The following is a 12,813-nucleotide window of genomic DNA, read 5'->3' as shown; positions in this document are numbered from 1 at the left end:
CATGCATGCAATGTTACACGTGATCTCCATGCAAAATTCCTCTCTTGTCAATAAAAACCAACCGACCCTTTACTTCACTCTTCACTCAAACCAAAACATACACAAATATAGCAAATGGCCAACAAGCTCTTCCTCTTCTCCGCAACTCTCGCCTTCTTCTTCCTCCTCACCAACGCTTCCATCTACCGCACCGTTGTTGAGTTCGACAAAGATGACGCCTCCAACAAACTAAACGACTCAAACCAAATTATATCATTTTATGTCTTTTTATTACACAGAATATCACTTTCTGCTACTATAATACTTTTTCAGCTTTTACATTGGCTATATTACAATTTTATTCTTCTTTTATTCTTTGTAATTTTTGGACTAAAGATAAATCAAATTAAAAATAAAAAGTCACATTCTCTCTCTTATCTCCCTTTTTCTGACATTTTTTTTCTTTTTTTCTTTCTCTTTCCTCTCTTTTCTTCACACTTATGTTCTCTATATTTTATTTAGTTTATTTTCTTTTTTTAAAAAAAAAAATAATTTCATAGTTATTTTTACACTATCAATTATATCTCTTTTATATCTATATTTTGAGCACCATTTTCGATAGTTTACTTATATGTAATACGTACAATTAGATAAAACATACATGCAGTTATATAGTTGTGTCCACGTGGATACGTACATGTATCCATATTTAGACGTATCCACGAATATGTGGTCCATGTGGACGAAGTTACATGGATATATAAACATATTCACGCATATATGGTACACGTGGATGCAATTACGTGAACATACATGCTGCTCCATGATAATATGGTACACGTGGATGCAATTACATGAATATACATGCTGCTTCACGATAATATGATATCCATGTACACACTATATGTATATGTGTATTTTTTTATATAATATATATAAATTATATAATATGTAAACTATTATAAAATGGGTATCAAAATATAGACATAAAATAGATATAACTGGTGCAATTATTTTTTTATAAAAAGAAAATAAACAAAATAAAATATGAGAAATATAAGTTTGAAGAAAAATTTGCTCTATTTAACTCTTCATTCTATTCTTTTCACAACATTAGATCAAAAGAATTAAGAATTTGAACTAAACACTATAAAGCCACCAAAAACAAAATGATATGACTCAATTTAATTATCTAATGCTTGTCTACATAGTCATCGAGTTTAGGATATTCGAGGCTAATGTATTTAGCACTGCTCCATAATAAAAGATACAATGTCTAAATTAATGCTTCAAGATCAATACTAAAAGGGAGAGTTTCAGATTTAACCTATATTTAAAGTTTAAACACCAAACTAACCTCTTTTTTTTCTCTCTCCAACTTTTGTCATTTTGTCACAATTTTATCATTTCCACTCAAACTATTAACGAAAATGCCATTATACATCTGTTAGTTCGATTTTTCCTTAATTTGGCTAAAGTCTCCTTGATCCTCATAAATACCTTTTAATTACGAGAATGCCATCTTCTTCAATTCCTTCAACCACCATGAACAACCACAAAATGGGAATAAATGTTTCTCAACCAATTTTAAAGCTGTAATAAGTAAATATCTGAGCTCATTCACTCATAACCTTGCTCATTCTTTCATAATTTCTTCTCCAAAACATCTGGGCTAAGTTACAATGCAAAAGTCCATGCATTTTCGGTGATTTCTGGTTACTCGACACCTAGGTTGTTTATTTTTGGTGAAATCCTGAGTTTTGTGTGCTTAAGAGAACCGTAGGCAAGCTCAATTTTGTTAAAGGTAATCGTCACACTTCAATTTCTCCACATTTCAGTTTTCATATCGCGAAAGTAGACTTCTCGTAAAGTATATTAAAGTCTACTAGTCAACATAAGGTTATTTTTGCAATTGACTTCTTAAAAGTAGACTTCATTAAACTTCACGAGAAGTCTACTCGATATCCTTTGAAAACAAAAAAAAACTTAGTAGACTTCGTTTGAAGGCTTAAGAAGTCTACGAAAGAAAATAGGTTATTTTTGTAGTTGACCGTATTTTGACTTTTTAATATAGACTTCCGTATGAATTCTACTGTTTACATCTGCATAAGAAGTCTACGTTAAAGTTACTTCTGTAGTTTGACCAAAAATGTATAGGTCATTTTAGTGTTTGACTAAAGTTTTAAAAAAAAAAAATTCAAAAAATTCCGAAAAACTTTAGTATACTTCACAAAAAAGTGTAGACTTCTTAGGGAAGTCTACTTATATTTTTTGGTCAAACTTAGAAGGAATATTTTTTTTTGAGTAAACTGTGAAGTCTACAATAGAAGTCTACTTTGTTAGTCAATGGCTCGGTCAAATGCTAAAGTAACTTTTTGGCCAGAAGTCCACTTATGAAGTCTACAGAAGGAAAAGTCAACGGATTGGTCAATTGCAAAAATAACATGTTTTTAAGTAGACTTCTTTAGTAGACTTCACTATGAAAAAGTAGACTTCTCCTCCAGTTTACGTTTGAAGTCTTCTTTGCGGGAGAAGTCTACTCTTGCTACAAAAGTCTTTCTACAGTGTTTGCTAATATGGTTTATCTGGTTATTTTTTCAGAGAATGTCTCAAATTCCTGTTGTGTACGGGGAATGGAAGATTGAGGAGAATTCATGGCATTTTGTGGTTGACATGGGCAAAGATGGAAGAATGTTTTTTTTTGAACGATGATTGCACCTTGGGGGAGCTTACTGAGATGGCGCGAGATGATTATAACTTGGACAAGAAGACTGAGCTCATCGAGTTAACCTACTCACTACCAGACTCTATGTTGCAAACTATGGCTCCAGATACACCTCCAATGCATGTCACCAATGACAGACAAGTTTCAAGCTTGATTGCATTAAGCAGAGTGCATATGGTACGCCTTTATGTGTCCAGTCGACTGGAGATGGATACTGAGGAGAACCGTGAAGGCTCAGATGATGATTTAGGTGAGGAGTCTGAGGAAAATTCAGAACATTCTACCGATGATGAGGCAGCTAGTTCTGATGAGAACGAGGATGGAGAAGAGAAGATTACAGTGTCTACGGTAAAGTGAAAGAAGAGGATGATGATGAAGATGAAATCTGTATTGATAATGTCAGAAACCGATATGGTGAAACAGGAAGCACGCCCATGTCATGGTCTGATAATATATATGTTAGGGCAAGTTTCCCTACAAATGACAAGCTGTTATCAGAGGTTAGATTGACTGCGATCATGTTAAAATTTGCTTTTAAAACAGAGAAGTCTACGAAGACCCTGTTTGTGGCTAAATGTCGAGTGGAAGGATGTGCTTGGATGGTTAGAGCGAGTGTGAAGAATGATGCATCCACGTTTTGGGTGACAAAATATGTGAAAGACCACACATGTTCTATAGGACAATGAATGGCTCAGCGTGGAAAGTCTACTCCTAAGTATATTGGCAAGCTGTTTATAAGCCATTTGGGCATCATTGATGGTCTTATACCATAATATGTCAAGGATTCAATGAAGCATATGTTTGGCATCAAGATGGATTACACTACTTCATACAGATCTTGGATATATGCCCAACAATTGGTCAGGGGAACAGCTGAAGATGGATATGCGGGTCTCCAAGCTTACCTACATTCAGTTAACAAAGCCAATCTGGAAACTGTAGCAGCTCTTCATGTAGATTCCAATAACAAATTCAAATATATATTTCTCGTATTTGGAGCATCGATTGCAGGTTCTCAGTACATGAGAAGAGTTATTGTGGTGGATGGATGTCATCTAACAGGAAAATACGAAGGTACTTTGTTGGTGGCCACCGCACAAGATGGAAACTTTCAGATATTTCCTTTAGCCTTTGGAATTGTTGATAGTGAAGATGATGCTTCATGGGAATGGTTTTTTTTCTAAACTGCGTGAATTTGTCTTAGATGGTTATCCTTTGGTGATAGTTTCTGACAGGCATCTTTCTATTAAGAAAGTTTGTCAAACTGTTTTCCCATGGGCTAAACGAGGGATATGCTACTATCATCTACAACATAACATAGTAACAAAGTTTAAGGGGAAGCAGTTGCTGTACTTGGTCAAACGTGTGGCTTATGCTTACAACTTCTATGACTACAACCGGTACATGGCAGAGTTAAGACAGATCAAGCCTGAGTTCGCTGACTATTTGGAAGAAACCGATATCTCCCTTTGGTCCCGAGTTCATTTTGTTGGAGACAGATACTATATTAAGACTATCAATGTTGCAGAGTCTATAAATGTTGCACTTAAGAAGGCTTGTGGCTATCCCATATCATTCCTCTTGGATTTCATACGAGAGAACCTTGGTCGGTGGTTTTTAAAACGCAGAGAGGATGCTTTGAGTCTCACAACACATAATACTTGGGGAGTTGAGTATTTGCTGGCGATTCGTGGATATTATGCAGATGCAATGGAGGTGGAACGAATTGACACTTGGAAATACTATGTGAAAGGAGGAAACATTAATTGTCTTGTTGATTTGGAAAATGGAATGTGTGAATGTGGTGTGTTTTATATCAAAAAAAAAAAATCCCTTGTTCACATGCTATTGCAGCTGCATTAGCCGGTGGGATAGCTGTGGATTCCCTTGTATGTCCTACTTACTCGAAAAACTACTTGTTTGTTGCATACTCCGCTAACATATTTCCCCAAATTTCAGAGGTGCAAGGAGTCCAACTATTACTATGTCTGCCACCAGATATTCGCCGCAAACCAGGCAGACGGAAGAAGTCTCGGTGGCAACCATGGCTAGAAATTGCTAGGAGGAAAAGCAGGAAGCCAAGGAAGTTGCACAAACTGTACAGCTGCTCACAATGCAAGCAACCTGGTTATACCCTACCGAATTGTGTAAGTTGAGCTACTCAACTAATAATGTCCTATTATAATATTATCAGATTTATTTACTAAACTTGATGTGTCTCACTTAGACGTCGAAGATTCAGTAGGACAATAACAAGAAGGCTCCAGAATAGAACGACAAGGCTGTTATTGTTTTCTGGAAGTCTACATTGGAAGTCTACGCTAGAAGACTACTATGTATGTCTACGCTATTAGTCTATGTGAAATTTGGTTGACGGTTAGATTTGAAACGACTTCATTTAGGTAACTGCTTTAACGACTTTAACAGTGCATATAACCGTTGTATCTGTTTGTCTCTGTTAAATCTGCTTATAAATTCTCGATGACCATGACTTATAGTTTCATTCCAGACCCTAGAAGATGTCCAACCTGATAAACTTCAACTCTCTCCCTTCCGACATTCTGTGGGATATCCTTTTAAAAAACACATCTCATTCGTACGGTGCTCTATGTAAAGCAAGGGTTTTTTTCCAAAAATCTAAATGAGGTTTCTAATGAAAAGGGTTTTTTAAGAGCTGTTGATCTAATAACCTTGAACATTCCATGGGTCTGGGATCAACATGGGAGGGTTGACGCATTCTTTTGGTGCTGTTTGGAGTGTAGGAATCCTACATCGCAATTCCTGCAAGGTGTTTCTCTAATATTCTATGAAGACAGCATCCAAGCAGGGTTTGATTTAATAAAAGTATCATCAAATGGAGGATGCCTCATGGCTACTTACTCCATGGTTATGTTCTCTTTAACCATGGATGGCAGAGGCAACGAAGATGAGGAAGACTATGCAGCACATCAACAGGTCTCTGTGTACTTATAAGAAGCCTCACGAGTTTCACGAACCGGTCTTCCAAGTTTTTGCTAAGGCCCAATCAAGGAGTTGTGCTTGTATGAATCTGCCAAACTAGCGCTGGATGAATGATGAAAGCCTTGTCGACTCATATGGTGACAAACTATGCAGTCCTTGCTTCTGGAAGTTGGAATGTGCCATATTCTAGATAACAATTCTTAGATTTGCAAATGAATGGCCGCGTTGAATTTAGTTGACTCTATTTTTAATGTTTTTGTCTCGCTTTCTATGTTTAATTGACACTAGTAGACTTATGTAGTAGACTTCGTTTGTAAACTTATATTTATTGTAAGCAATATAGTATATTTATGACTTCTACCAAATTTTTTCTGTAGACATGAAAAATAGTCCATATTCAATAATATTTCACAGGATTCAGTGTTACGTAGATAATCGGTAGTTATAAATACAATCATGTTAATTACTTAGTAGACTTCAGTCGTAGACTTCAGTCGTAGACTTCAGTCGTAGACTTCAGTCGTAGACTTCAGTCGTAGACTTTAGTCGTAGACTTCAGTACAATTACAATATTCTAAACGAAAGTACAACATATTTGGCATGTTAATTATACGATAGCTGGCCAAAAAACTTCCACACCTATCATCTACCAATTGCTAAAATGACCTGCAATCACATTGAAGGTCATTTATGCAAGTAGCCCAAAAGTTGCCATAAAAACAAAGTTAGTTTTAAAAAACAGATACCCTATTCTTTCCTATCATAGAGATCCAGTCTGGTAGCATTTAACTGCTCATTACCCTTAGCACCTATTTCTTCAAAGATCTCTGCAGCCATTTTCTCCCTGATTGCTCGGATGTTTTTATCACAAAGTTGCAGAGGAAATGGAAAATCCAAAGCATGACACTCGATGTACTTCAGGCAGTAGACTCTGCAATCACCACTCTGATGGTTTTGAGGTGTCTCCGTACCTGGTACTCGCGAATGTGTGAAAGGCGCGTAGGAGAATCTCCACTTTTCTTCATTAGGTGCACATGTCTGAAGAAGGTAGGGTATCATAACAGCCAGAGGCTCCACATCTTCGTCAATTTAGGCGTCAGATGCATGTTTGGTTCCCGCATGACTATCCCATATCGTGATATGCCTCGTCACAAATGAAACCCAGATAGCTACCCAATGGTCCCCCCTGATGTGCAACACTGAGTACAAATGGTCGACTTCATAGGTCCACATCTTTTTAGTCTGGCAGTAGATAGGTAATTCGCCTGTGAAGTACGAATACGCGCCTGGTGGTAGAAGTTTGCCAGAACCATCTTCATTCAGATCAGAGTTAACGAAGTCATTTTAGTCACGCCTCCAAACCGTAGCAAACATGGAGTTGAGGAAGCAAATCCGATCGGATACAAACCACTCAGGATGCTTGGTTAATCGGAGCCTGAGTAAGTTAATATAAGCTTCCATGTGCTGCACATTGATGAAAATAATACATGAGTGAAGTCTGCAAACAAAGCCTACTATATAAGTCTACATATGGAGTCTACGTATGAAGTCTATGTATGAAGTCTACTATTAAAGGTTAAAACACAAACCGTATCAGCTAGCCATTTGGTCGGTGTCCGTAGAATATAATATCATTCGATCGAAGAGTGTCTTGGACATTTTGGCCAGGCACTGTATAAGTGAACAAGTCAGAAAGGAAAATAAGAATGTGATGAAGTCTACTAACATAAGTAGAGAAGTCTACTTATGGGTTTGATTTCACAAATTTCATTAGAGTAATATGCTTCTCTTTAACACCGGTTTGATCGAAAGGATCATATCCACGACCACGGCCGGAGTGAGAACCCGATGCTGGAATGATCGACTTTGCGGTGTTATTTCCTATGAAATTACTCTTCTGTGTTGCAGCAAGCTGACGATTTCTTTCACTCTTTGCTCGGGCAACTATCTGAGCCGCTGCTCTGGCTTTGCTATATTTTGCAATTTGAACCGCGCCGAAGTCAACATCACACGTCGCCGGGTCAACTTAAAAAATGCTTGCATCGGGGGCCTCTTCTTCGTCCACGGCAGCCTTCTTTCCTTTTGCATCCCTGGGGCATTAACACTCTCACTCTCACCAACGTTCACATTATCTGTCATAGGAACATCTTCTTTCTCTGAATTACTCTGCAGTTTATTGTCACAAACAGACATAAATATACAAATAACAACACCATTGCTATAATTTAGTTACATGTTTTATCATAGTCTTGAAAGTGGAAACAACTAGTTTTTAAAACATAAGTAAATAATCTCACACAGTACATAGCACTATTAAACATGTTCGAATTCAAATGACATTAGTATTAAGTGTTCCTATCTTTCGATGATGTTGTTTGCATGAAATGTTTTTGTATAGGCAGAGGGTTTTTGATACTAACCCCTTCACGCTTTTTAGATCCAGTGACTGGTGTTGCCTTTTGTATCGGCAGAAAGTTTTGAGCATTACTGATGTTGCCTTTCGTATCAAAATAGTGACTGGCCTGGTCTCCTATTTTGTAAAATCCTCATTATGATTAGCAAATTTAAAATTTATCCAAAAGAAAAAATATCATAAACAGAATCACTACAAAAAAAAAAGACTGCAAAAAAAAAGACTGTATTGTATCACTTAAATTGTATCACAATTCTAAGTGATATTAGTTTAAATTACTTATTTATAAGTGAAACAAATATACATGGTTTGATATCATTTATAATAACTGATTCTATAATTAAATATTTTACATCAGTTAATTTTAATTGATACAATTTATATTGGTTTGTATCAATTCAACAAAACTGATGGTAAATGTTTAATTTACATCAATTAGATAATCAATATATTTATTTATTTTTGTTAACATCACTTATAAAAATAGTACAAATTTTAAATCAATAGAAAGAATATATAACTACTATCTGTGATAGACGAATTCGCTCCTAAACTAGGTCTACTCCAATCCCTCAGCCAATAAACATCTTCATCATAATCTGTCCGACATCGACAAAATAGCTAAGACAAAACTAAAAAAAAATTCTATATAATAGGGTGTGCATACATCAATTGTTGCTTCACTAAATTCGGCTGCATCAATTAAGGGTCTTCTGTAAACTCTTAATTTGACATGTATTTAAAATTTAATACTTGTTTTTGTTTTGGACGGGTCAAATATTAATATCACTTATTAAAATTGATACTTATTTCAACATTATGTTTTATAAATGATACAAATATCAGCACCACTTATTAAAATAGATACTAATTTTAACATTATTTTTTTATAAATGATACTAAAATTACCATCATTTTTTGCAATTGACACATATTTACATCAATTATGATAATCGATGCAAATATTCAAAATGTTTACATCGGTTTTAAACTAATCGATGCAAAATATTTGAATTACCACTTTTAGAATCATTTTTTAAAATGATGCATCATTTATAAGTAATATAAATAATTAAAATAAATAATGTATAACAAGCTTTTTTTTGTAATGGTGGTGTACTAGTAGTTTGCACTTGTGGAAGAGTTGCCTGGATTAAGTCATGGATTGATTCCCTGCAAATGCGGAATTATCTAACCATTTCTATTTGGCTAGTCGAAAATGGTGTCACACGTTAGGGCGCCCATTAGAAAACCTGATGAGTGGGCTAATCGACGATATCACTCAGAGGATTAAAATTTGTTGTTGTCATCACATTTTCCTTTTTTCCTGTTTGTGATGATTTTAATTTAATTTGTTAAGCATGTTGTGTGGTGGTGGCGGCGATCACAACGCTCACAGTAGCAGTGACATCGACAGGACAAAGATAAGCCACATTAGTTGAAATATGTTTGTACGTAATACAAAAGTACTTAAACATACAATCGAATGAATATATGTGCAAAATACTTAATTAGTTAGATTTAAAACTATAAGATTTGGATATTGGTATTTTAACTAAAAATCCTTTTAAAAATTTTAGAGTCATGAAAAAATAGTCCTTAAATATTTCCAAAATCATATATATTAAAAGCGAAGTAAATTTTTAGTTTTAAGGCCTCTCATCTAATTTTATAGTGGTTAATTACTTTTTACCCCTTATTAAAATTTGGTTAATATCCTAATTAATGGTTTAAATTAAGTTTAACATGGTTTACATAAAAAACGCCAAACCCGGTTTCAATTTATAATTTGTAGTGTAGTTTAATATTGGTTTTAATACATAGAATACTTAATTGGGTCTATAATCCATTTGACATATAGCTACTGTTTTAATGGAAAAAAAAGATAACCTACAAACTAACTTGACCTAGATCTTTAGACTACTATACATTTATATCAACCTGCCTTTCTAAATCTTTCATAGTTTTTGCTGGTTCTTAATGTTTGTCGTTTGTTATTTAGTTTAGGTCTATGTTATTTTCTTAACCACATATTTGTTTTGTTTGTTTATATCTTTGCGTTCGTCTTTGTTTTTTTTAGTTTGTTATCTTCTGTTGTTACATGGTTTTGAGTTCCGTGGTTGTTGTGTAACTAACTCTGTGGTTTTGTATCCGTTACAGGAATTGTGTTCATTGCTGTCTATACAGACGAGTTTGCAAGGCTGAGTTTAAGTGCTTTGGTTTTCTTACATCTTATTCAGGTGATTCCCTTAGCCTTGGATTTAAATGTTATTGTTTATTTTATTCACTTAAGGTTATCTTTTAATCTATCAGTCGATTGTCCTTTTTCTATTTTCGAAAAGACAGTCCGAGGAAGCTTCATAGCAAAGGCATGGGTCTGTTCAGAAACAAGGTGCCGTTGCGGTGGAGGCTGCCGAGGATTACGCTTACAGGTTTGAACCTGGTGTCAATGAGGTACCTTTTTATACCTAAAGACCATCATAAATACAAGATCAAAAGGCACCAAATGCACATGTTGACTCGTAAGAAGAATATTTTATGATGATCAACATACCAAATTTTATTTTTCTCATTGGATTCAGTTTCCTTTTTATCTTTTTCGTTTTGAATTCAGTATTTGTGGTGATGGCTCTGGTTTGCCGTAAATGGGTTTTGGTCATCATTTGTTTCTGATTACACAATCCCATCAATCCTTTGTTATACTTTCACTTCATTAGCTATGAGATGGATCTATTCTAGAAATTTGATTTTGATCTATTCTGTTTTAAATTGTTAATAATCATGTTCCTTGGTAGGCATGAGTATTTGAATTGATTGAAAAAAGCTGTAAAGCTTGCGACTTTGGATCAATAATTGACCTCTATGTGCTCAGTTTCTCTTCGAGATTTTGAGTCACTTTTCCTAATCTCTTAGGATTCTTGTGAGCCATTTGAAGCAGTTACACTTCTCTTTAAATCATTTGTTTCTTAAAATGTAACACAACTTGGGGCTTGAAATATATTAATTCATACTTCATAAGGTTTGTTTCCGTTGGTCAATATCAAGAGTCTCTCTTTGTTTGTTCCTTGGAGACAAACGTTAGGAGTGTGAAATGTAATTCCAAAACTAAATGGTTCCAAAGCGGATATGATTCTTGAACCCGGTAAAAAGATTACCTCTACTTCAACTCTTGCCTCATGTAAATTTAAAATGATCTTAATATACACTTATCTGATCATAAATCTTACTGTGTCTGTGTCCAAATGTTTTGCTTAATGTGTTTTCCTGACCTTGACCTCCACTTTAAAATGCGTTCGTTCACAGTTTTGAATGAGTTCTTCTGTGTTTTGCATCTGGTGTGATTTATTTTTGCTCAAAATGCAGATTAAACGAGGAAATAAAGGGTGTCGAGAATCTGCGGTTGTATACTTAACATGGTTTTAATTTTGTGTGTCCGCCATTTTTGTGTCTTATTGTTAATCACAAAGACATACCACATCTCAAAGCTTTCTTGATTGTGGTTTAGTCGTACTTTGTTGAACAATCCTTGATAAATATGCAGAAAGCACGTGTAGAAAAATGTGGATATTCTTGATAAATCAACATGCAGCAAGTGTGGTCATAGAGGCTATAATATTAAAAGGAGAGGTAAAAAAAGGGAAGTAAGGAGATTTTGAGAACTGATGTATTACGAGTGATGAGGTTTTTCTGAAGAAATTCGTTGGGGGATTTTTTTACTTTTGCAGACATGTGACTTATTCTTTTAACAGAAAAGTTGAAAAGCCAATTTATATGGAGACAAAGATCAAAGAAGAGTCTATTACAGATGGGAAGTTGGGATCTAAGAAAATGATAATGAGTTATGCGAAATTTGCTGTTGTCAAACCCTTGAAAAAAGGTGGGAACTACAGATGATAACGATTTGTTCCTTCAATCAATTTTTTTTTTGTTTTAATATTGTTTTAAAGTTCTGAGCATTGATATTTTGAAGAGGTTTTTTATTTTAAAGAAATGTTAATAATTTCGATATGATATGTTACCCAAATTTGTTTTTTTTTTTTCCTTAGATTTGAGACTCAAATCAGTTTATTGTGTGTCAATTGTGTGTCAAAGAAGTGATTAAAATGTTATTTAGAAATATAATAATAATACATATGAATCTAATTCATTTTTCTTTAATGTCGCTTTGGAGAAAATGGAATAGTTTTGTAGTGGGTGTTTATATAAATGGTTCAATTTCTATTAGTGACTCTTAATTTGTGAAACTAGCATTACATATTAAAATAGCTCGTGCATTAGTTTTTCCAATTAAATGTCTTATTAAACAAACAAAAAATAGCAATTACAATTTCATTTGAAACATGTTAACTGGTGAAACCTAAAACATGAAATCTCCAAATTTATGGTGGTGCAGAATCTGAGATTAAAAATATTTGGGTCACGAGTATGCTTAAATCTCGACAAAAAAAGAAAAGAGTATGCTTAAATCAGGCAGTGAAGTCTATGTTTCTGCCGCTTAAAACCTTCACTAAAACATCGGAAAAAAAAAAGAATCAGTTACAAATTAGAAAGATGATTTCAGGTATGGCTAAATTGTTGAAAACAAAAATCTTAACATGGTATCAAAACTACGAAAAGAATTATTTATCTACGTTTGATATCATGTTTTTCGCTTATATTTGTGAGAAAGACAAGACTCGACAAGAAAGAGAGACGAAAGCTACTAAATGGTTTGTTTACCTAAGCTCTAATATCA

Source organism: Eutrema salsugineum, unplaced genomic scaffold (genome assembly GCF_000478725.1).
Source record: "Eutrema salsugineum unplaced genomic scaffold, Eutsalg1_0 scaffold_14, whole genome shotgun sequence".
Classification (NCBI taxonomy): domain Eukaryota; kingdom Viridiplantae; phylum Streptophyta; class Magnoliopsida; order Brassicales; family Brassicaceae; genus Eutrema; species Eutrema salsugineum.
Note: the sequence above shows the minus strand (reverse complement) of the source record.